Genomic DNA, 26,022 nt, shown 5'->3' with positions numbered 1-26,022 from the left:
TCAACATATATAATTTATTAATTTATTACAGTGTTTCCAAAGAATCATTTCATTTCGCACATTTTCACCAGAAAATAACATATACTTAATGGTTAAGTGTCGAATTAACTGGTAATATATGCTCTGCAATTTAATAGTGGTCTAACCTTGGGCAAATGACTTATCTTTATAAGTGTCAGTTTCTTCATCTGTAAAATAGGAATAATACTATCTGTCTCCCAGGGCTTTTATGCAGATCAGATACTCAGTGTATGTAACGTGCACAATGGTCTATAAATGCTGGCTGCTGCCATCTTCACCATCATCATCAATAGAAGTTTCTTTGGGCTAATGAATAAATAAACCTTTGTTTTAAACCAAAGCTGTCACTAACTTTATTTCTTGATGAAATTAACCTTTTCCCTTTTCTTTCATTCTTTCTCCCTTTTATTTTTTGATCATATTTTTCAGATATATGCTTACTAGGATTAGGGGAGGGAGAGCATAGCCTAGAAATTTCTTTTTTTTTTTTTTTTCTCCCCCAAAACTAGGGAAGGCATTCCTTTAGGTTCAGGATAATAATCTGGAACTCACTGGTATGGACTGGGACTATTCCATGAGGGGAAACACACCAATATACACACATACATATATGGTCTCCAAGTATGCCTTCACTGCTTTGTTTCTCATGACTGTCATATGTGAAGTGTGGGTAGCTAAATGGGGTTTATAGGTTGGAAGGATACTATTTTGACCCTAGATTGGATATACTTGAAGCATCATGACATTGGCAGTGCTTGACTTTGGAATCTTGAGTCCTCCCAACTTCTTTATTATGTCTTCAAAACGTGTCTCTGTGTCAGTTATATTTTTGGGCAGTAGGAGTGAATGAGTAATGCTTCAAGTAAAAGAATCATGTTTTTAATTCCTGTTATTCAGGAAATCTATGCAGATGTGAGGTCCAACTCATTTGAGATATAGGCTTGAGTACGTTTGTATTTTTCTGTCTGTTGCTATTTTAAAATTTTGAGTGAACATTTGGTTACCATTATGACTTGCAGAGCTAGCGAACCATTTTCATTAAGAGACACTCGGGAAGAAGGGCAGCAGCACACAAATATGAAGGATATTTTCATTTTGTATGCAGACTTAAGTGAACTTCTTTCTCTGTATTGCCTGTCTCTCCTATGGCATTTTTTGTGGATTTGGTCCCTATTTCTTATGTCATGTAATAGGCATGTAATGGAATGTACAACCATGGTTAACCTGGACAGAAACATGCCCTATCCAAGTGATGTGTGCCCTGGCTGTAAAGGAGCAGTTAACTGTCACACCTCTGTTCCCCTCAGGGAGCTGCTGCTTGCGAAGCTTTACTTTTTCCTCATGTTTTTATGATCTGGTATTTTATTCTTTGTACTCCTGTTATATCTGATTCCTTGATGTTAATTTTTACATAACTCCTGTTATTAAGGTCCACACATTAAGGTCCACACACTACTCTTCCCCCAAACAGTTGCTCTGTTCTGAAATGAGAATTCAGGAATTCTGGACAGGTTAGAATATTTGGTAAAAGGAACACGAGTGTGGAGCATTGTTTTAAAAACCAAATTTGTTAAAGGAAGGGAGAACTTTTATTAAAAGGAAGATTAAAAGTTATCACTGGTTAGTTTATGATGCAGAGTATCATGAAGTACAAAATTGTCATGCTTAAGAATTTGGCATTTGTTTAAAACAGGAAACATTAGGTGAAATTCTTTCAGGTGTATGTTTTACAGCGTAGTTATCCTGAAAGTATTAAAATAATTCTGAGAGGATTAGAGTCAGTGCAAATTGTAAGAGAATATTTTGATAGTATTTACTTTTGAGCTGCTGAACTGAAAACTTACTGTAATTCACTGAAAAGAAGCGTGGTTTCTAAGCATCTTTCTTCTCATTCCCTTCCAGCATACACATGAAAAGTATAGCCTGCAGTGAAGTTTCAATTGCTATCACTTTAGATAACATTGTTGTACTGGCCTCCTTTCTCTTACAACATTTCTGTCTCAAGGCTTTCCTGTTTTGCTACTAATTTTATCATGAAAACTGGATGATTCTAGCTTTTCCTATAGTATTTTGATAGATACTCTGTTTTCAAATAATTTTGTTAGTGTTTGACTACTGCATTTAGCAAAGTAAGATTATTTTCCTGTTCCACACAATACCTCAAAAGAGGTTTTCTGAGTTTTTTGGCTCTTTTTTTTTTTTTTTTTTTTTTTTTTGATTTATTTCATTAGGGGGCAGTAGAGCTCTTTGCTTACCTAACCTCTGGCACTCACAGTGTTATTTGAAATAACATTCAAAATAACTTGTGAAGTCAGTAGTTGTGGGAAATGCTAAGTGTTTACATTTCTAATCTGTATATAACAATAGAGTTCTCTTGTTTCCATCAACAAAATTAGTGGCCATTAATCAGATATGTACAGAACAAATAAATGAAATCATCCTGATTTCAATGTTTGCTAATTTGTATATGATCATTTGCCAAAATGAAATTTATTAAAAAGCCTTCTACACTCTTGATTTTTTTGTTACAGTCTGTCTATTTATTTATTTATTTATTTATTTATTTATTTATTTATTGTCTGTGTTGGGTCTTTGTTGCTGCGCATGGGCTTTCTCTAGTTGCAGTGAACGGGGGCTACTCTTTTTTTTTTTTTTTTTTGTGGTGCACGGGCTCCTCATTGTGGCTTCTCTTGCTGTGGAGCACGGGCTCTAGGCGTGTGGGCTTCAGTATTTGCGGCACATGGGCTCAGTAGTTGTGGCTCACAGGCTCTAAAGCGCAGGCTCAACAGTTGTGGCACATGGGCTTAGTTGCTCTGCGGCCTGTGGGATCTTCCTGGAGCAGGGATCCTACCTGTGTGCACTGCATTGGCAGGCAGATTCTTAACCACTGCGCCACCTAGGAAGCCCCATTCTGTCACTTTTATTAATCTCTTTATGAGAAAAGAGAATACAGTAATTCCAAAGATAGTTGAATAGCTGTATTAGGTTAGAGCATAATTAGTTCCAGACTGGTCACAGACAGTTGAAATACTTTATTTATAGAGAATAGCAATTTTATATGTAACTGTTTTGGTGATTTTGAACGGCATCAACACTTTAACTTTGAATATCCTAAAAACACTAAAATATCTGAATTTTACTGTTACTCTTGCATTTCCTCTGTAAATTTGCTGTTCAAGACAATCATATTTGTTTTATTTTGTTTTGAACCTCTGCTTTGTTTTTTTGTTTGTTTTTTTTAAGCTCTTTATTGGAATATAATTGCTTTATACTCTTGTACCAGCTTTTGAAGTACACCAAAGTGGATCAGCTGTATTTATACATATATCCCTATATCCCCTCCCTCCTGCGACTCCCTCCCACCCTCCCTGTCCTGGCCCTCTAAGGCATCACCCATCATCGAGTTGATCTCCCTTTGTTATACAGCAACTTCCCACTAGCTATCTGTTTTACAGTTGGTAGTGTATATATGTCTATGCTACTCTCTCACTTCGTCCCAGCTTCACCTTCGCCCCCCCACCCCAACTCTGTGTCCTCCAGTCCATTCTCTGCATCTGCATCTTTATTCTTATCCTGTCACTGGGTTCATCAGTACCATTTTTTTAGGTTCCATATGTATGCGTTAGCATATTACTGTATTTGTTTTTCTTTTTCTGGCTTACTTCGCTCTGTATGACAGTCTCTAGGTCTATCCACCTCATTACATATAGCTCCATTTCATTCCTTTTTATGTCTGAGTAATATTCCATTGTATACATGTGCCATATCTTTTTTATCCATTCATCTGTTGATGGGCATTTAGGTTGCTTCCATGTCCTGGCTATTGTAAATAGTGCTGCAGTGAACATTGTGGTACAAGTTTCTTTTTGATTATGGTTTTCTCTGAGCATATGCCCAGTAGTGGGATTACTGGATCATATGGTAATTCCATTTTTAGTTTCTGAATTCTTCTTGTACATCTTTTAAGGAAGAATCCTTGTGTTTCATTCTTTTTTTCTCCTTTTGAAACAACTGGGATAAAATCACCTTGACAAGAGAACTTTCTAAATGTTTATCTAAGTGTACAGTTGGGTTGTGCTCAGGTTGCAGAAGGGTAATTATGATCTCTAGTGAACTTAGGACTTTTAATACCAATTTTTAAAATTAGAGGTCTTCATTCTTATTTTCAAAATATATAGCAAATTCTATTTAGATTGAAGAAAAGGGAAAAAAGCTTTTTTTTTTAGTGCTTACTCTGTGTGGATATGGTATTACCTCCTTTAATATTTAAAACATCTCTTCCAGGTATGAATTCTTATTATTATCCATATTTTATAGATAGATGGAGAAATGGAAGCATGTAGTGGTTAATTTATTTTCCTAGGTTATTCCTAACTAATAAACAGAGCTAGGATTTGAAGTCAGGCAATTTTATTTCAGAGTCCTATGCTATATTTATTGCTAAGATACTGTATCATTTTGCTTATTTAATAATTTAGCAGTTATCCTGTAATATGTGTATATGTTTCAAGGTGTTGAAAGCTTTTCTAAAATGTGATGATTGTTTTAGTATTGTTGTTCTTCATAAAACTATAGTGATGTGGATTCTAAATTTCCTTTTCCTTTTCTTTTTATTTAAGTTGAAAAAATTTTGCACTTAAGTCAATGAGAGACACTAATATAATTTTATGTAGTGAGTAAAGTTGTATGTTTTGATGTTATCTCAGTTCGATAGAGGCTGCATTTATTAACAGACCTTATTGTAAGGGCTGTATGACATCACTGATGTTGATGTGTTGTGAACAAAGAAATAGGGTATATCGTTAAAAACACATCCTTAGCTGTATACATGACAGATTTTTCAGTAAGAGGAAAACACATATGCTGTTCAAATCATGAACTCTTTTTATTAGAAATTTAAAGTATTATGATTTCCTTAAAGGTAATGTTTGTACTGACTGATTCTGAAGGACCTTCCAATTTTTATGAGTTGCTTTAATGAACAGGTCTAAATTTTACAAACATTGTGTTTTTATTAATCTAATCTATATAGTGAATATATTTCAACATATTCTCTTTATAATTTAAATTTACTTTTCTCCATTACAGTAGCTGTACGTATATTTATAATGGACATTTTGGAATACATAGAAAAAAGCCAATTAAAATCAAGTGTAATTCTAGTACCCACAGCATTGTTACGTTTTGCTACATGACCTTCCAGTTGTTTTTTCCTATACCTCTAAGGGATTTTTTAAAAAATAGTGATGTTTGCATTTGGTTTAGGAAAAAGAATTGAAGTTTTTTTAATTAACTGTTCAATACTAGATGTGGTATGATAAGATGATCTCATTCATCAGTCAGAACTTTTTTTTCTGATAAATTGCAGTTATTCCCTTTTCTACATCTATCTCATGATCTGAAAAGACATTCTGTAAAGTCTTGGGCTTTTTACTCACTAATTTTGACCAGAAACTTATAAAATGAGCTTTGTCTAATGAGTAGGTCTATGTCAAGATAGTAACTTTTCTTTGTGTCATTTGGGATGATTTTATTCAAGGTTCAGAAAAATTTTAAGACAGGTCAGTGGTTTTACTTTTGAAATGAAATGATTGATGAATATTGCTTGTCTTTAATTTTTTTTTGGTTCTTTTTTTATTACCTAAATTGTATATGTTTATTATGAAAACTTTCGAGATATGGAAAGAAAAACTCACAGATTTACCACCATTATGCAGTCTTTTTTTATGTCAGTGCTTGTTCAGTATACACTTTCTTTTGAAAGTCTTCTTTGTCTTTATATTCTGCTTTTTTCACTTAACTCTGTAACAGATCTTTTCTATATTCAAGTACTAATATATTTTAAATGACTGATTGCATGATATTTTGGCTATGACTTACTACAATTTCCCACTAGTCCCTCTATTGTCAAATAATGAGTTTGTTTTCAGTATTTTCCTATTATATTGTGATAAGCATCTTTGTGTATAAATACATAATAGGTGTTCAATAAACATTTATTGTGTGATGAATGAATAAATGAGTGAATGAATAAATAAAACATTCTTGGAATTTATGTTTATTCTTCAGAAATATAATTACTGGGTGAAAGGGTGTAAATCAGAAAAAGGTCTGACCCTAGTTTGATAATTGTCTTTTCATAATCATTTTAGGAACACACACTCAAAGGTTGCATTCGAAGGATTTAAGAACTTCTGAAGAAAGGTGTAACATTACTATCTCAAAAATAGGTTCTTTGATAACTAGTTAATTACTTTGGATAATTTTAGGAGACCAGTGAAAAGCCCGGATATTTTTGTGATATTATAGAGCCCTCTCATTTATAATTTCATTATTCCATTAGAGTACATGTCAAACAAGCTTTTGTTATATGTGTTTTATTTTATTATAGAACTTGTAGAAGCAATCTTATAAAATATTCTAGCCATTAGAGAAAATAGAAACAGCCCTTATTTGGTAGACAATTGCGCATATACTTTGGGGAAAAAAAAAGCCTGGTTCTTTGGAATCAAATTGACTTTTTAAAATATTCTTAAAGCTTTGCGGGTCTTGTTTTCTGATTCTTAATTTTGTTTTGTATCCTTTTTCATTGTGATCAGTTTCTCAATTGTAGTAACCTTTAAGGAGTCATGCTTTCTAAATGAGAGCAGTACAAAAATGTCTTTCCCAATTTAGTGTGTTTGTTTTTGTTTTTTAGTTTCGTAATCAATATGACTTTCTGAAAGATCTTAGGTATTCAGTATCTAAGTGTTCAAATCATATGTGTATAGATCTGATATCACAAAATGAACCCCCTTGTATGTGTGTGGAGGGTGTCTGTGTGTGTAACCCTTTTTCTGTATTTTAGGCTGCATCATGGAAAGCCTGCATTTATCCGTAATAAGTCTGTAAGCTAGCAAAAATATTGTTTTAGACACTGTATCTTCGATGAGTAAAAACAGAATATTAATACACAGAGTGTGATGGAAGTTAGTATTCATGTGGAGAAAATGATAAAAACGACTTGGAGGAGAAAATCCTTTTTAAAAAATGGTCCATTCATGCGTTTCATAATTTTAAAAAGTCATCTTTTTACTAAAATTCTTTTCAAAAATTTTGTGAAATTCTCAAGTCGGGAAATGAATAATATCACCCTCCCTTGTCTTTCCGAACTTTTGAACCTCTTTATTTTTTAAAATCCAGATGCAATTGATAATTGTAGAATTCCTCAAGCATAGTAGAATATGTACCTTTAAATTTTGTTTAATGTATTTTTATGGATTAGAAATGATAGTAATATAAATGAATGGCTTAAGTATTTCGAAATAAAAATGTTAACAATGAATTAGACATCTGAACAAATAAAATGCTAGTAAGTTCAATAAATTAAATAAGCAGTAACTTTTAAAATAGCTCAAATTCAATTCAAGAAACATTTATTAAACATTTACTATGCATGAGGTACTAGGCAAGTTATTTGTGGTATAGATGGATTTTATTATCCATCATGGAGCTTGTGGTCTAAAAGGGAATACATATATTAAGCCAGTGAATATAAGTTTAGTGACTGTTAAAAAGAGGAAATCCATGGAACTGTGGAAACTGACAGCAAGGAGTTGGAGACTGCAACAGGAAGGGGAGTTTCAGGTGGACCTAAGAACACATGGAAAAGGATAGAGGCTTATCTTTTGAGCATGTTGAGTATGAGGTAGGTGAGATATCCAGATGGAGATTGTTTGGATGGCAATTGGCAAGGTGGGGGTGGGTTATAGACTAGAAATTGAGACTTGGAAATCAGTGAGGTTTTGATTATAATTTGAGTTATGAGATGGAAGAGATTAGCCATTTAGGGAGGGAGTATAGAACCTTATGAACTCCCGAATTTAAAAGGCAAGTAGAGCTGGAGAAGCTTATCATAGTGATTGGGGAAGGAGCACCCAGGGACCAAAGGGAGAGAGCATTTCTTGGAGGGTGAATTATTTTACATGCTGTAATAGGTAAAAAGAGAGAAAAAAGAAGATACTAATTTAATCCTCACAGCTGTGAATTACGTACTAATATTTTCCCTAGTTTGTAGATTAAGAAGCCTAGTCTCAGTGGTTAAATATCTTTCCCTAGATTGGATATTAGAGAGTGATGTAAGCAAGATTCGAACCCAGGTCTACCTGCTGCAATAGCTTGAACTTATAATCACTATATTGTAGTTTAAAAAAAATGAATTTAGTGTTATAGAGGTCGCTGGTGATCACTATGTTGGACAGGAGAAGGAGGTGTTTCAAGATGGAGGGCTATATTGAATACTATTGAGAGGTCAGGAAAGAGAAGAACAGACATATACAGTATATGACTGTTGAATTTGATTAGATGGACTTCTCTGATAACCTTGACAATGGTAATCTCAATTACAATTGAGTGGAAAAAGAATCCTGATTGGAGTAAATGGAGGAAAGAAAATGAGGTAGGAAAGTGAAAGCAACCACATAGGTAACTCCTTCAAGAAAGAGAGAAATAGAATAGTCGAATTAGGGCAATGTGGTTCAGTGACTGAAGATATTAGAGGAGGTTTGTATGCCAATGCCACATCCATTGGGGGAGGAATTGATGCTGCAAGACAGAGAGGGATGTGAGTTCCTTGAGAAAGTGAGACGATAAGAGGGCCAGCGCACAAATGAAAGGGTTGGACTTTGATGAGAGTGGGAACATATTATTTGTTGTAACAACAAAAAAAGAAAGAGAATGGATTAGGTAGGTAGTTTTGGTGATAGGATAGGAAGCTGTGTCTGATTGCTTCCATTTTCTCAGTGCAGTCATTAGTTGGGGGAGTGGGTAGGTCTAGGAGGTTTGAGTACAGGGGAGAAAGTATGAAATAGCTATTTTGGATATTGGGAAAATGAACAAACTAGTTATTTTAGGCTGTTTCACTGTTGCTGACCAGTGCTTATTGCCCATTTGAGATTTGTGACCATGAATTTGAAATGAGAACTGCTGAAAGGATGTACATTTTCCTTCATCCATTTTTAGTTGCTCTGGTGCAGATATAAAGTAGGTAGATAGATGGGTTAATCAGGGTTTCATCTTTGCCAGGTGTATCAGATAGAGGGAGAAAGGGACAAAGGATTGGCTTTGTGTACCAGGAAGTGATTTTAGTGATGGACCATAGATTCTAAATCAGGTCAGTTGGAAAGTGAAGATATGGTGTGTGTTGGGGGTGGCACGATGGAGAGTGAGAAACTGACTGGCGATAGAACTGGAACCCTAGCCACAGCATCCCTAGAGTCGTTTGTGGTACAGAGGAACCTCAGACACATTAGTTCCAGGGTCACTCAGAGATTTTTTATTTGAATGATCAGATCTCTTGGCTTGGTCAGGTGTATAGCTTTTTCTTTAAAATAGACAACATAAAAGTGAAGCCTGATATCTGGTCTTGTCTGAACTTTGATCCCTGTGTCAACTTGGAAACTGAAGTGGTCTAAATATATGAAGATTTATTCCATCCTAGGAGTTCTTAATGTGTGGCCACTGGCTACTGCTTGATCTGTTACTTCCTTGATTGATAACATACCCAGCATATGCTGGAAAATACTGGAACAGTTCATAGTGAGCCCTCTATACCATGATACTATAGCTGGAAATCATCTAAAATTTGAATGTGTTATATCTCAGGTGAATGAATTAACCACATCATTGGTGGTTTTCTGAATTGCTCTTCTAAATCTGGTATTCTGATTTTGGCATGATATATAAATTTTAGACTCAAGACAAAGTAAAGATGACTAGATTGTTTCCTTATGAATTTCTTATGAATTCTTATAAATTGCATTTTGGAATATTGAATTCAGTCCTAATAATTTTGACAAAAAAGGAGTTGGCAAACACTTTTCTTTCTTGGCCTAGTTTAAATGAGATTTTAAGCAGGTTTGGTGTTTGGTACCATATGAATGCTTACATTTATATGTCTTGAATGTGTTATGCAAATTATGTTTCTTTCAGATTTCTTTCTTTTCTTTATATGAGAATTATTTAGGGGAAATTAAACATTTATGAAGAGGAGGAATCAATTTTACTGTATAATGTATTTCTCTTCTCAGAACAAATTATTGCGACTATTGGCTGTTTTTATGGTGTTGGAGAAAGTGAAGGTTTTTCTAATAAGTTCACATATAAAATCTTTTTATGTTGTTTCTTTTTGAGCCTTCAACTGTCTTTAATACTTATATAAAATTAGTAAGCTTTTGAATAAATCTCATGTCTGTATCTAACGTGCTTTAAGGATTTAATCAAATCCTCAAATTTTGCATCACCTGACCATTTACTTGGAAATGTGGCCATTCTGAGATGCCTAATGATTGTGAGTCTGGTTTGTCTATTTTCTTTTTAGCTTTTGGCATAAACCCAGCATCATCAGTTCTGTGTTTTCATTCTGGAGCTGGATGGTATGTTTGAGAGCCAGAAGGTAGCTGTTCAGTTAATGCACAGAGAATAGCCGGTTTCAGTCAGCATATCATATAATGGAGAGTGAAAACCGTAGGCAGTGGGAACATATCATAACTAGGGCCACAGATGAGCAAAGAGGTAGAAATAGGGTTGGCAGAGCACTTGTCTTACCACTTACCCCACCTCTTGCTACGAGCAAAAACAAGAAATGGATAGTATTAATATACCCTGATTTTTACCAGCCCTGATAATTTGCTTGTTTTAGGAAAGTTTTGATCCTCATGTCTAATTAATGAAGTAACACAGTTTCTAAAACACCATATTTTAAGCTTTTAAGAATTCTTTTGTTGGTATATCTGGAGTTTATGTAAAATTTGCTTATACTCAGTAACTGTGCTGTTAAAACATCAGTGAAACTCAATTTGTTGTTGTTATTGTTGTGGTTAGTCAACCAAAACATATAGCTGACAAATTACATATAATGGGTGAAGATGAAATGTAATGACAAGTCAATGTGCAGAAAGAAATTCTTATTTATAAATTTCATTTTTAGGAAATTTTAGTTTTATCTCTTTTTTATTCCTTTGCACTTTTCTAAATTTGCACAAGTAATTTACATTGTAGAAAAATCAGAAAACATAAGAAAATAAAATTCACCTACAATCCTACCTAAAGATAACAATTTTGAATGACATACTTAATTGGTATATAGCTTTCCAAATCTATCCATTGTAAACTGGTTTTTCCCCCATAAAGTATTACATTGTAAATATCTTTCATTGTCAGTAGATGAACTTTTAAATGGCTGCAGAGTATTCTGTTTTTTGGTAAATATGGTTTTTTTTTCTAGTAATCCTTTAGCAGCATATTTGCTTTTAAAGCCATATTTAAACCACTTGATAGATACTAACATACTGGCTAAAGTCAGGGAAATAGATCTTAGAAATGCTCTCCATGTGTTAGAGAAAATTCTTTTTTTTTTTTTAATTTTTTAATTTTTATTTTTTATTTTTTTCATTTTATTTTATTTTTTTGAGGTACACCAAGTTCAATCATCTGTATTTATACACATATCCTCGTATTCCCTCCCTCCCTCGACTCCTCCCCACCCTCCCCGTCCCAGTCCTCTAAGGCATTATCCATCCTCAAGTTGAACTCCCTTTGTTATACAGCAACTTCCCACTGGCTATCTGTGGTAGTATATATATGTCTATGCTACTCTCTCACTTCATCTCAGCTTCCCCTTCACCCCCCGCCCCCCCAAAGAGAAAATTCTAATAGCTGCTGGAGTATTCACTTTTTATTGTAGGGTGAACTGTCTTTTCCAGATAATCATGTTTCAACGTATAGTTTGGAGTATCTTTTAAAATTACCTGTGTGTGGTTATTAACTGATGACATTCTCAAATGAAGAGAATTTGCTGCCTCCTTTCCTCTGTTCATCCCTCTTTCCCCTTCTTCCCTTCCTTTTTATAATCGAGCAAAAATGCAGTTTCTTTCAGAGTTATTCCATTTTGTCTCAGGGAGTTCCAACCTATTCATCTTTAAAGGGCAATTTTATCCAAACTTAAAATATTGCCACTTTCTTGGTAAGGGCAATATAATAAAAACTCCAAAAATAACCCTTTTATAATTATCAGAAGTAAAACAAATAGAATTATTCATATACAACTTTATTTATGGAATGAGCAAAGTCTGATGGAATTTTCCAGGAAAAAGAGACCTTAGGTGGATTTGGCAATGGATTCTTAGATACAATATCAAAAGCACGAATGACAAAAGAGATAACTGGACTTCATCAGAATTAAAAACTTGTGCATCAGAGGACATTATGAAGAAAAAGAAAAGGTAATGTAAAGAATGAGAGCAAATATTTGCAAATTATATATCTGACAAGGGAATTTCTATCTAGAATATGTAAAGAACTCCTGTAACTCAACAACAAAAACACAAACAACTCAAATAAAAAAATGGGTAAAGGACTTGCATAGACATTTCTCCAAAGAAGATGTACTAATGGCCAACATGCACATGGAAAGATACTCAACATTATTAGTCACTAGGAAATGCAAATCAAAACGATGAGATACCACTTCACACCCATTAGGATGGCTATAATTTTTTTTTAAAAAGTAAGATAACAAGTATGTATGAGGACTTGGAGAAATTAGGACCCTCATATCTCACTGGTGGAATTGTAAAGTCGTTCAGCCACTATGGGAAATAGTTTGTCAGTTCCTCAGAAATTTAAACATAGAATTATCAAATGACTCAGCAATTTCATTCCTAGATATATATCCGAAAGAAGTGAAAACAAGGACTCAAGTAAGTATATCTGTATGTATGCTTATAGCAGTACATAATGGTAGCCAAAAGGTGGAAACAACTCAAATGCCCATCAGTGGATGCATAGATAAACAAATAGTAGTATATGCTCACAATGGAATATTATTGACTCATAAAAAGAAATGAAGCCCTGATACGTGCTGCAATGTATATGAACCTCAGAAATATTTTTCTTAGTAAAAGGAACCAGACACAAAATGTCACATATTGTATTATTTCATTTATATAAAATATCCAGGTTAGGCAAATCCATAGAAACAACAGATTAGCAGTTGTCAAGACCTGGGGAAAGGAAAGAATGGGGACTGACAGCTTAAAGGTTATTGGTTTCTTTCTGGGATGATGAAAATGCTCTGAACGTAGTGTGATGGTTGCACAACGTTGTGAATGTATTGGAAGCCACTGAATTGTATACTTTAAAAGGATTAAAATAGTACATTTTAGAGATGGAGAGAGAGGGAGGGAGGATGAAGGAGACCAACTTTAGGAATATTTCAACCCTCTAAGTTTACTGATGAGAAAATTCAGGCCCAGTGAGGTTAAATGATTTGTCAGTTGATTATTGGCATAGGCGGATGAGACCCTAGTCTGACAGAATGGAGGGGACATTGGATTTAAAGTGAGATGACTGAGTTAAAATTCTTAGATGGTGGGTAAGAATCTGAATCTTTCTGTAGCAGATTCCCCAATTTGAAATTGTGGCTAGTAATACCTGCCTCCTAGGATTATTGATAGAATTAAACAAGGTGTCTGTGAAGTACCTATTAGGATGACGCTCTCATAGTAGGAACTTAATGTTAATTGAATTTGAATTTGCAATGCTATATATATATATATATATATATATATATATATATATATATATAGTTTAACATTGTGTTAGGAACATAAGTTATTCTGGAAAATATTTTTAGGAATATATTATTTTGAAAGATAGTTGACTACTGGCTTGATGACTTGTATAGTAGTTTGCCCTTATTAAAAAAATTGTTCAGTGTTACAATATTCTCCTTTGTAACCAGGCTATTGGAATTGAGATTGAATTGTCTGTAGCTATCATCTTTAACAAATCACTGTTCCTTTTCTCTTAATTAGTTAGAAATGATTCCCAAATGAATATAGAGGAAGAATACCACTTCCTTAATTACTAATATTGCATTGTAGGCTGTGTGAACTCCCTCTGGGATTTTTTTCACCCACAGTGACCTTTCATAGAGTATGTTCTCTGAAAGAACAAGTCCATAGGGGTAGTATGGCTTTGTGCCAATTATAAATGTAACTTTCTATTATATGAAACTGTCTTTGCTTTTATATCACAATTCTCAATTATAATACTTTGTGTTTACTTGGTAGCTTTTAGCTACAAGGCTCAAAACTCTGCAAATATTGAGTCTCAGAACACTCCAATGAAGCAAGCATACTGTAATCATCCTTTTTATAGTTGAGAGGAGGAGGATGATATTATTTGTTGATGCTATAATAACAAAAGAAATAATCTACTAAAAATCTGTTACTATAGGATAGTTTTATTTTAAAATGAGAAATCAAAAGTTCTTCTGCCTCGTGTAAATGGTGCTCAGATTTCCATCTCCATTTTAATTTGGGTATTTTCTCTACATTTCCCGATTGTAATGTATATTGACTTCTTTTGACTCTGAAGTACGAGAAAATATGAATGTTGTAAGCATGTACCTAAAGTAGTTTGAATGATTTAAATTTATAAAATATTTTGCTGTAGACAGGTAAGTTATTGATTTATAGATAAGTTTATATTTAGATATAGTTTATAGATTTCTTAGCTTTAGAGTGGGTATTGTGTATTCACTTATAAGTTAAATTATAATCATCTCTGCAGGTATTTTAGGTTGGCATGGTAATAACTAATAATAAGACTGCTGCGATGTAAGTATATTTATGCTTCTCTTTGATGGTATACATGTCCTTCATGAATTAAGTACTACCTAATTCTATGTAGTTCACCTGTCTGCTTCTAAAGAGTAGTGATCTTTGGAGATGAGGGGATGTTATATAGGACAAGAACAAGTTTAAAAATAAAAACAAGTTTAAAAATAAAAACATTTAAAAATACAATTTAAAATGGGATCTAGTTAATGGTAATCCCTAGAAAATGATACACATTTCTTATAAGGAAATTTATTTAAGAACTAAACCCATAAGTTGCCTTGGGTCAGTTCATACGGATTAGGACCTGTTTGGAGGCTGAGGAAACATCTAATTTGTTCATAATATTATATGAAATTTGCAGGTGGCTCAGATACCTCATTGTCTCTTTTGTAAGTGCTGCCACTTTGTATTTTTCAGAATTCTAGGTAGCCTAGGTGGATGGAGCTCATCAAAGCAGAGTGTCTGGATAGCGGCAGCACACAGAGAGTAACCACTATGCCTGATACTGTCACATTTAAACAATTAAGAAGTTCATGATAATACATAACATTTATTGACCATTTAATATATGCCAGGTATCCTATGTGCTTTTATACTTTGTCTCATTGGACCCTTGAAATTAATAAACAATAAGTCACTTTTTAAAATTTGTCTGGAAGGATTGAAAATAATGTACAATTTAATAAAGTAGCCACTCTGTTTCCACAGTGATTACTTTGCCATCTGTCTTTAGTGAGGTCCATGGCTAGTGCCTGTTCTCACAGTCTTTATGGTTTTATCTTGCTCTTAAACATTTTGTTTTGATAGTCATGAAACTCTCTTGAGGGTAGGTGATTTATTTCCATTTGCCAAGTGTGAGGAGTGAGAGAATGACCTTGATAGAGGATTGCGTTGAGAGTTGTTCCTGTTCTTTTCTGGCAGGGCTGTCTGTGTGATGAAGAGCTCAGTACTAGAGAATCAGGGACTTTCTGGTAGTAAAATAGAGTCTGTACAGGATTTTCTAGGTGATTGCTGCTCAACTGAAGCACAAGTAGGCAACAGGTTAGCTGGTATATTGATTGACCTGTTCTGCCCTTGGGGCAGCCAGATAGTGCCTGGGGGAACTGGAGGGCCCAGCCAGTCACCTAACCTCAAGCTTCCTTGTTGGTTAACCACATTGTAAAGTACAGATATGACCATTTTTTTTGTCAGCACCAGGTTGTGAGGTAGGCTTAGGAAACATGATTTCCCTCAGAAATGGGAAGAAGTAGAAATTGTAAAATATTTTATCTTTTTTAAATACCTAATTCTGTCTCTTCTGTTGTTTAATTGCTGGTGGGATGTTGAATTTGGGGTTGAAATTTGTGCTTAGCAGCTTAACCATAGCTGCTTGCATAAAAGTATAAGCATTTCCTGACCAGAATGTGTCTACTAGTCAATTGTATATATTGACAGAGGGCAAACTTGACCTGTTTGCTTGAGGGTGCTTTTCGCCTCCAGTATTCTTTTGGGGAAAGTTTGGTTTACAAATAGTTTTAGGTAATTTTTGAAACTCTGATGTAAAAAATTCTATCAGATAGTTTATAATTAAGTTTATAATTAATTAACTTACATTAATGATTCATTTAGCAAGTTGGCCTGAATCTGCATTCAAAGACTGCTTTTATTAGCGCACGTAGTTTTCCCTAATCCTCAGTTCTACCAGCCTCTCCCGTAAAACTTATTTTTCTTTTTTGCACATTAAAGTTAAAAAGAGTGATGGCCTCTTCTCTTTTTTTGTCTTTTACATATGAGGACTCATGGAGAGGTGGGTTTTAGGGCCTCTTATGTTAGTGCAGAAGATAATGATCTCATAGAGACAAGGCTATTCTTGGGGGGAAAGGAAATCCCCTTAGGAAAGTACAAACATAGCTATTGGATCCCAACATAGCATTTCTTAATAAGCCAATTTCAGCTGTATTATTTTTCTTCAGAGTTTGTTGGAACAGTTTGCTGTTTCTTTAGTTGAACATTTAGGTTCAGAGTGCATGTATGTCTTTTAGCCCTAGAATCACCTCAGCACACGAGACCTCAGCACGCATTGACTGAGGAAACAGAAGATTCACCTTTTCCATCTCACACTCACTTACGCTCGTTCAGGGAATGGTGGGCCTAATTGCTTGCATTATTTAATTAGTATTCTGTCTCTGCAAAGTGTGTAGTTGAAGTCATATAAGTGAGTCACAGTTAGATTCACATTAACTGTGTCACTGTTGTGTTAGCCGATGACTCATTTCTGCTTTATCCTTCTTATGTTTTACTAATTGATGCCTTCAGAATCTTCAGGCTGTTTTGTCTTAGAATTTAAAAGCACTACTGTGTTCACTTAGAAAGTCTCCTGCCTGTTACCAACCTCTTACTGATTTGTAGGATTAGAGCCTGTTAGGAGAGAGAAAAGGTTCTTAAATATAAACTCACTGGTATTTGTCAGGTACGTATATTCTTGTCAAAATCTTGTAAGTAAACAGACATTCTGTGTGTCCTAGTGAAAAGAGGGGATAAGGTAGTATAAATGATAGTTGCTAACTTGTAAATTGATAGGGTGGAACGTGAGTATATTGACAGTGCTAATTTGAAGAATTCTAATATGATTCTCTGTTTCCCTTCAAATTGTATTGAGTTGGGTTCTGTTGCTACCAGCCATGTTATTTTAATTGGATTTAGATTCAGGCATGACTGTCTCCCATGGCTTCCATTCTTGTAGGCTCTACTTACACTGCTTTGTACAGTAGGGGGTTGCCTTTACTTATATTCGCAGCATTAATCACCTGTTAATTTTTCATTTAGGTCGTTAAAATATATCACATTCATTAGTATAAGAATTATAAAAATCAATTATCCTAATAAATTAAGGACCAAAAACATTGAGAACGACTGTGGTATTTAATTTCCTATATTTTAAGAGGCCTGGCTGAAGATTTTTATGCATGGTTTCTTCTCCCTCCACGCCATTTTAATTTTGTTGTAGAGCAGGTTTAGACTTTGTTCTAAATACATACCTTATTAAATAGGTGTATGTCCTGGAACAAAGCATTTCTCTGGGTCCTAGTGATTTCTACTATCCAGTTAAAAAATAACTCAGTATTACATTTGATAGATAATAGAGAATAGGGTGAAGGATTTTGAAGGTGGTATTGGTATGTAGTAAATACAATTCAGCCTTTGGAATCACATTGTTTACTTCGGAAATAGTTGAAGAATCTCAAGCAGGTTACTTACCTGATTGAGGCTCAAATTCTGATCTGAGAGTTTGGACAATCAGGTTTTCCTGAGAATTAAATATGGTAGCAAGTGTATAAGTGTCTGTTACAGTACAGCACATTGATATCTTCATTTCTGAAAGAGGTCTTTCCAGTCTAGGGCAGGAAAATTGAAATGCTTAGTTCTTTATAAGACCATTATTAAGTTTTGCCAAAAGTGGAGCTAGTTGTGATAGTAGAAGGCATAAAGAAAATTCCTTCCTCTTTTTTTAATAGTCTCTCTAATATATTTAGGATAAATTTAGGAAGAAAATGTTTAAGGGAAGATTAGGTCTGTTAAAAGACCTTACTGAATTTTGTTCTTTGGTGCTAGTGACCTTCTTTTCCTAGCTGTTTGAACCAAGTGAAAAAGGTTAATAAAGTTCTACAGTAAAACAATCTGACTAAAAATAAAACTGCATACTTAACAGAATGCCTGTCCCTTTGCTCACAACAAGTGGGAGACTGTAACTTTGCATGTTTGATGAATGCAGAACTTTAATAAGAGTTTTGAATATACCTGCTCAATTTTAAAATAAAAACAAAAAGTAGTTTGAAATGTACAATCACTAGATGGGAGTATAAATTATTATTGGAAAGTGTATATAAAATAGAAATTAGAGAGATTGTGGGCATCCTAATCTCACGTTTATAGTGAAGATATGAAAAATGAAATGAAGTATCTTCATATTTTGTATTTTTAACCAGAGAAAAGTTACTTTCTATGAATACTTCTATTTACAAAAAACAGCCATTGACTTGGTTCTAAAAAACTTAGATTATTTAAGTCCTTTAAGAATTTCATCTGAAATAGTTTTAGTAGCATGAAGTGTCAGTAATTATAATATGAAGTCAGCATGATGTTTGGATATTCTAAAACTGGTATGAAATTTGCTTAGTGCAGTTTTACTCAAATATGTTAGTGACCTTGAGAATTTTTTTTAAAACAATAACCGTTACAGTAGTGTCCTGTGAAAGAAGTTTCAGTAAACTGAAGTTAATTTAAATTATCTATGATTGTCACTTGGTCAAGAGAAATTGTTTAACATGGCATTTCCTTCAATTGAAAATAACATAAGCAAAGAAGTAGATTTTAAAATATTATTGATGAGTTTGCTTCCATAAAACCAGGAAAGTAAAATTATAACATTCTGTTGTTGATATAAATGAAATAAACTTAAAATGTTATGAATTTCAATTTCTCAGTAATGTTCTGGAAAAGTATTAACCTTTAAAGTATGCATTAAAACATGAATAGGGGCACACATTTTTCCTTTAGCCTCAAGTTCCAGGCATTGATAAAAACTTTACAATGGTATACGCCCATTCCCCGCAACCCCTAGTCTTTTGCTTTTATTATCACGTATTTTTCTTAAATATGTTATAAACCTTACGCTATACTAATATTTTTGTTTAAAAGGATAATTTTCTTTTAAAGAGATTTAATTAAAGTCCCACGTCGGTTGGTTTAAGATAAGGAGATTTTTCTGGATGTGCCTGGTATGATCAGCTGTTCACTTTAAAAGCAGAAAGTTTTCTCTGGCTGGTAGCAAAAATCTGAAGTGTAAAAAAGGACTCTGCGTGTTGCTGGTTTGAAGATGGAGACATTGGTGAGAAAGAATGAGGGGAACCCCTAGGAGAAGAGAGTGTTTTCTGGTTGACAGCGAGGTAGCAGGGAGCACAGACCATTCACTGCAAGAACCAGATTCTACCACCAACCTGAATGAGCATGGAAGCAGATTCTTCCCCAGAGCCTCCAGATAAGAGCCCTGCCTGACTGACACCTGATTACCCTTGTGAGAGGCCAGCCAAGCCTGTCTGAACTGCTGACCTACAGAACTGTGAACTAATAATTGGATGTTGTTTTAAGCCACTCAGCCTGTGGTAATTCATTATATAGCAATAAAAAAGCTAATATACCTTATAAGACTTTTTTGTCAATCTGAACATTTCTGTGAGGCTTTGTCTTAGCTCTTTCTGAAGCCTTAACTTAGCATCTTACAGCCCTACTCTGGATTTGATCTTTACCTGAAAGCCATTTCATTTTTTGTGAATCATTTTGTCATTTGGAGATGCTTTAACGTCACATAGTTTCATTGTTTAACCCAGCGGGGCCTTGCTCTTTTGGAGCTAATAGTTCATTCTTGAGCTTGTCTCTTTCCTGTATGTAACGAGAAGAAACCCAGTGGTACTTTCTCACATTGAGTTCATTAGGAACATTTCCTGTTTTCAGTTTTTCTGCCAACAATACTATTTCTAAACTTCCTTCCAAAAGTAAAACAAGGAACCCTTTTCTTGCAGCTTCCAATCACATTTCAGTACTTTTAAACTCTTACCATCAACCCCTTCTGGGGCCTTTTAGGCTTCCACTCACACTATCCTCAGTGCTCTTTAGGCTTTAACCTGATTCCAGTGCCAATGGCAGCTAAATTCTAGAAAGAGCATCCCGAGGCAGAAGTGCGTGGCATTTTTGTGACCTAGGCTCAGAAGTCACATAGTATAATTTCTGTTGTCCTCTGTTGGTTGAAGCAATCACAAAGGTCTGCCAGCTTCAAGGGGGAGGGATATTGACCACACTTCTCTATGGGAGAGGTATTAAGGTCATATTGAAAGAGGGGCCTGTGGGATAGAAGATATTTTGTCTATATTTGGAGAATTAAATCTGGCCCACAAATCTCAACGTTTTAGCTTGTATTTTAAAACTGCATTTTGTCTGATTTGTAATGTTCTTTCAAAATGTAATGCTATCAGCCCTGTAGCCCATTTCACAATTATAGATTTATGGGAAAATCTAAGGTTTTATTTATAATAGTCTTGTAGTATATCCAATACTGACATCAGCCAACTGGTACATTATTTAATTAAAAAATTAAAAATTAAAGGTAATTAAAATTATTATCTGGTAATTCAAGCTGATTTTTTTTCTTTTTTCTTGTTTAATTCTTTTTAAAGAATTCTCTTAGCTGAATCAATCTGTAACCCTCTTTTTATACTCTGTATTATAGATTTCAAAAATGGTGTAGCCGTAGAATATGAACTGGACAAATGCAACTTATGATGTATGATTTTTCAGCATTTTTTTTTTACAGTGGTTCCTTTTCCTTTAAGAGAAGGTTCTAAGTATAGCATATTATTATTTTGTGTTATACATGTCTCTTCTCACCTAAGTTAAGCTGATCCTCAGCTGTGATACATACTGAAGCCTTGAAGGAAGGTTCTCTCATCTCTTGTGGCTTCTCTCATCTCTGGTCTTTCCCTGGCAGAAAAAGTCTAGGACTTTTGCTTTCAGCTGTAGTGAGGCTAGGAGGCAATTCTACTCAGACATTTCTCATCACAGTAAAATTTCACAAGGAACTCCTGAATAATTAGATAAATGATGGAGGAATAATATTTTATCAGGACTTTCTGAATCACTATTGAACACACATCTTAAAAAACTATTATTGAAAGAGAATGGTGCTCCTGATGAGAGACGGTGACAGGGTGACAGTTCATCTCGTGATATAGTACCTGCTAGATTTTATTGAATCATTAAGCAAACACAGGGAATCCTCTTTTCTCCTTTAGTTTTAAACAGGCTGACAGAATAAATCAGTGTTGCTTTGATTACATGAATTGAATAAAATCTCAGCAGAGCATGTCATTTAAACTAAATGGTTCTGTCTAAAGTGCTTTCGAAACTAGTTCTTTGGCTGCCACAGTCTGTCCTGTGGCTTCACTGATGCACATCTTTTATACATTGCTAAATTATGTATGTACAGAAAAGTGCATAAAACACAAATGTGCAGCTAATCACAAAGCTGACATCTATGTAACTACCACCCAGATCAAGATATAAAATATTGCCGGTTTGCCAGAAGTCTCCTTGGCCACATCTAAATAGTTTCCCCTTCTTTTCCCTCTCATGTAGTCTACCTTCTATGATAATATATGTTTTTGTTTTTATATTTTTACCCCTTAATCATACATCTCTAAACACCACAGTTTAAACTGTTTTATTTTTGACCTTATTTAAAGGTAATTATTTTTTTGTGTTGCTTGCTTCAGAATTATGTTTTGATATTCATTTTTGCTATGTATGGATATAGTTTGTTCATTTTCATTGAGGTATAGCATATTATATGAATAGATCACATTTTATTTATTCATTACAATGTAAAAAAAATTCATATTCGTATTGATTACAATGTTGATAGGCATTTGGGTTGTTTCCAGTTGTCAGCTATCGTGAGTGCTGCTGCTGTGGACATTCTGGTCCATGCCTCTTGTTACATGTGAGCACCCATTTCTGTTAGGTATCTGCCTGGGAGTGGAATTTCTGGGTGTTACGATATGCCAAAGGTCACACTCATAACTGTTTTTGAGTCACGCTTCTTTCTCTAGACTTATTTTGGGTGTGTCTGACTTCTGTGAGACAACTCCTTTAAGACCACAGAAGGCCTTTTATTTAGCTGAGAGAGTCTCATAGGCCCCTTCATATTCTTTTAGAGACATTAATGAGGGGTTTGTACATCTTGATTTCGTCTACAATCCCAGACTATACATTTGGAGAATGTTTTGCCAGCCGAGATACTGGACATGAGAAACAGTTGTATTTTCCCACACAACAAGTCCTGGTCCCTCTTTATTGCATCTAAATTTTGCTTGTGAACTGATCACTTTTTTCTTTAGCTCACCTCTTTTTTGCCCTGTTACCTTAGCATACACAGCTGGGAGCAACTAGCTGATTTTTAACATTTGCCTGGAGATCTCAGACTATCTAAATGTTTATTAAGTAACTTTTTCATCTTCTGAGTACTATAGGCAACACAATTTTGTCACTTATTTTGTTACTACATAGCACAAATTCCCTTTTTTTTTTCAGCCTCCAGTGAAAATTTTCTTACCCTTTTCCAGCTTTTGTTAAGAGATTGCTCACCATTTTTCAAGCCTTAGGCCACTGTTTGATTCGAAGACCAATATTACATATTTTTTAAATTGTGGTAGTACGTCACTTCTGGTACTGTCAGTTAGGTGTTGCTGTAGAGTGAACCTCTCCAAAACTCAGTGGTTTAAAACAGTAGGCATTTATTCTTGCTCATGAGTTTGTGTGCGGGCAAGGTAGTTTGCGGGCTGGTCTTGGCTGTCTCAACTGGACTTGCCCATGTGTCAGTGGTTTGCTGGGGACAGGCTAGTTTAGGATGGCTTTACTCCCTGTGGTGACTCGGGTGACTGGGCTTCATGTCTTCCATCATTTGGCAGGTTAGCCTGGGCTGTTCACTCGGTTCAGAGAGAGCATGAAACGACGCAAGGCTTCTTGAGGCCTAGGTGCCGAACTGGCACACTGTTGTTTTCAACACATTCTCTTGGCCAAAGTAAGTCACACATACAGGCCAAATCCAAGGAGTAGGGAAATAGATTCTAGTTATTGATGGGAGACGCTACAGAGTCACATTTCAGAGGTATGTCTATAGTAAAGGGTGGAGAATTGGAGTCATTTATACAGTCTTCTAAAGTATATATATGTTTAATTTTAAGGTAGTTGTACAGTTTACACTCACACCAACAGTGTATAAAACTTGTATTTGTTCTACATTATTATCAGAACTTAGTAATGAATCTTTTTGGTTTTAGCCATTTTGGTGAGTGTCCAGTGGTATTTTTTTGTGGTTTTAATGTTTATTAAATTTCTAATAAGTTCATTTCCTTTTTTCCCCTTTTATCGGCCATTTGAATATCTACTTTTGTTAAGGAGAAGGGGAGAAGTACCTCCAAAACCTGAATTTACTTCTGGGCTGCCCCTGATCCTCAACTGTAAATCATTAGTTTGTTGTTAGCTGTCCAGTGCCTTCAAGCAAATGTTTTTAAGTTTTTGCTTTTAATTATTTCTTGGTAAGTTTTTCTAGTTAGTCCTTACTGGGAGAGGTGGTCTTCGTCTCCCATTCCTGGAAGTAGAATAATTCATTGCTATTTCTTTGTAGTTTTGACTTTCATGAATCTGAGGGATTTGGGTATGCACATCTAAAGATTTAAAGGTTAATGGGGAAAGACCTTTGTAAATGAGGTATCATTTGCCTTGCTAAAACAATGATTTTTTTTCCCTGAGGCCTGATTTGTTGGCAAACAGTTTTGTTGTGTTTGACATGTAACAGGTGCTGACATCTTTTGCAGTCTTGTCGCAGGGAATAGAGGCTCTAGGTCAGCATGTTCATTAATTAAGTCCAGGAAATTTTATTTCCCCTGTGGCTAATCATTTACATTTGACATGTGTGTCATTTGTGCCTCTAGTTTTCCTGCTTCTACCTTTGTTCTGTGTAGCTTATTTTTCACACAGCAGTCATAATTTTTAAACATAATTCAGATTATGCTATTTCTCTGCTCAGTATACTCTAAGAGCTTCCCTTATAACTCAAAGTAAGACCCAAAGGCCTTAGCGTAGCCTGTAAGGTCCTACTGGATATAACCCCATGCTGCCTGTTTAATTAACTTTATCTGATACCTTTTCCCCTCTGTTCCCTCTGCCGTGTCCATAGAAGTTGCCTTATTTTTCCTGAATCACTTCATGGCCTTTGTACTTTCTATTTCCTCTTCTAGAATGCTTCTTCTCTCCATAGCCACATGGATTGGTATTTCCCCGCTGTTAGGTCTCTGCTCAGGTATCTTTTCAGAGAGAAGCCTTCCCTGAACACAATACAAATAACTGCAGCATCTTTCCTGTCACTCTTTACCCCCCTTAACCTACTCTTGTTTTTCTTCATATAACCGTCATCTCCTAACATATTATTTATTAATGTTTGTTTATTTTCTGTTTCCCTGTCCTAGAAAGTAAACTCCATGAGAGCAAGAATATGCCTAAAACAGTGCCTGGCACATGGTAGACCTTCTATTATATTTTTAATGAATAAATATGTGGCTACTGTAGTATTTTTATTTCACACTTACAGAATGTTCTAAATTGATGAGGTAAATAACTAAGTTGAACATCAGTAAAACATAGAAACTTACACCAGCGGATAGGACTGAGACCTTTGTTGATGTTGTAGAAGAGCAGCTTTGAGCCCTGAGCACATCTGGCCATGGTGATAATATTAAAAATCTTTCTTCAGGCAGTGGCAGTGATGATAAGGCATTGTCCTTCTGATTTTATAAACCAGTAAACCCCAAATTAGGAATAGATTATAGAGGGAAAATATTTTTTCTACATCTTAAATCTTTACAAGGATTTAAAAACAGTACATTTATTTTAATTAAACATTTATTGCTTAAGAGAGCTTGTTGCATATTTTATTGAATAAAATATGTCTAATAGGAAATAGAAAATTCGAATTTGGCATTTTAACAAATCCAGCATTTTAACTGTTGGTGAATGGATTTGGGAATGGATTCACATAAAAGGTTTAATAAATTTAATATTTAAAATAGCGATTTCAACTATGATTGCAAAGTTATTGCAGGGTAGTTTTCTAACTCTGTGTGCCTATACCTTACTTCCTTTGTCCTTCCACCAAAGAAAATCTCAGAATGAGGTGTGGGATGTAAGTTATATTTTTAAGTTACACTGGTATTTTTTGTGTCCTTTTTAGACACATCTCTTTTTGAGTACCACTGGTTTAAAGTAAGACTGTAATCATTGCTGGGTTAGGGGCAAATCTGTATCATAGGGACACCAGCTGCCTATTTACTGACTGTTTAGTATGTGCCATTGCTTAAAATATAGTATCTAATGTACTCTTGACAATAACTCTGTTAAATAGATACCATTTATTATCTCCATTCTATAAATGAAAAAACTGAGCAAGTAAGTGAATGAGCTGAGATTTGAACACAGGTCTGACTCCAAATAGAGCATTCAATGAATAACTCTCCTGATTAGAAACAAAATTATTTCAGCAATTGGTTTTCTATGTAAAATAGAAAAAAAAAGCCAGAAATGAGGATATGACATGTGGAAAACATATTGATGCTGAGCAAATATTTATATCAATTTCATTTGTTGAAGAAAATCTAGAATCAGATTTTGCATTAGAATAATAAAACTTGAAGATTCTGATCAAATTGTAGTCCTTATATTTGGGGCAAATACAATTGTATATTTCTGTTAA

The 26,022-nt window shown here is 34.6% G+C and overlaps 1 protein-coding gene across 3 annotated transcripts in view; it reads left to right on the top strand.

The window, feature by feature from the left end:
- COMMD10 (COMM domain containing 10) overlaps positions 1–26,022 on the top strand; it is a 180,383-nt gene that overhangs the window by 36,207 nt on the left and 118,154 nt on the right. The gene's annotated exons all lie outside the window — the stretch shown is intronic.

Source organism: Hippopotamus amphibius, chromosome 1, assembly GCF_030028045.1.
Source record: "Hippopotamus amphibius kiboko isolate mHipAmp2 chromosome 1, mHipAmp2.hap2, whole genome shotgun sequence".
In the NCBI taxonomy this organism is placed as follows: domain Eukaryota; kingdom Metazoa; phylum Chordata; class Mammalia; order Artiodactyla; family Hippopotamidae; genus Hippopotamus; species Hippopotamus amphibius.
Note: the sequence above shows the minus strand (reverse complement) of the source record. Positions and strands in the feature narration are given on the sequence as shown.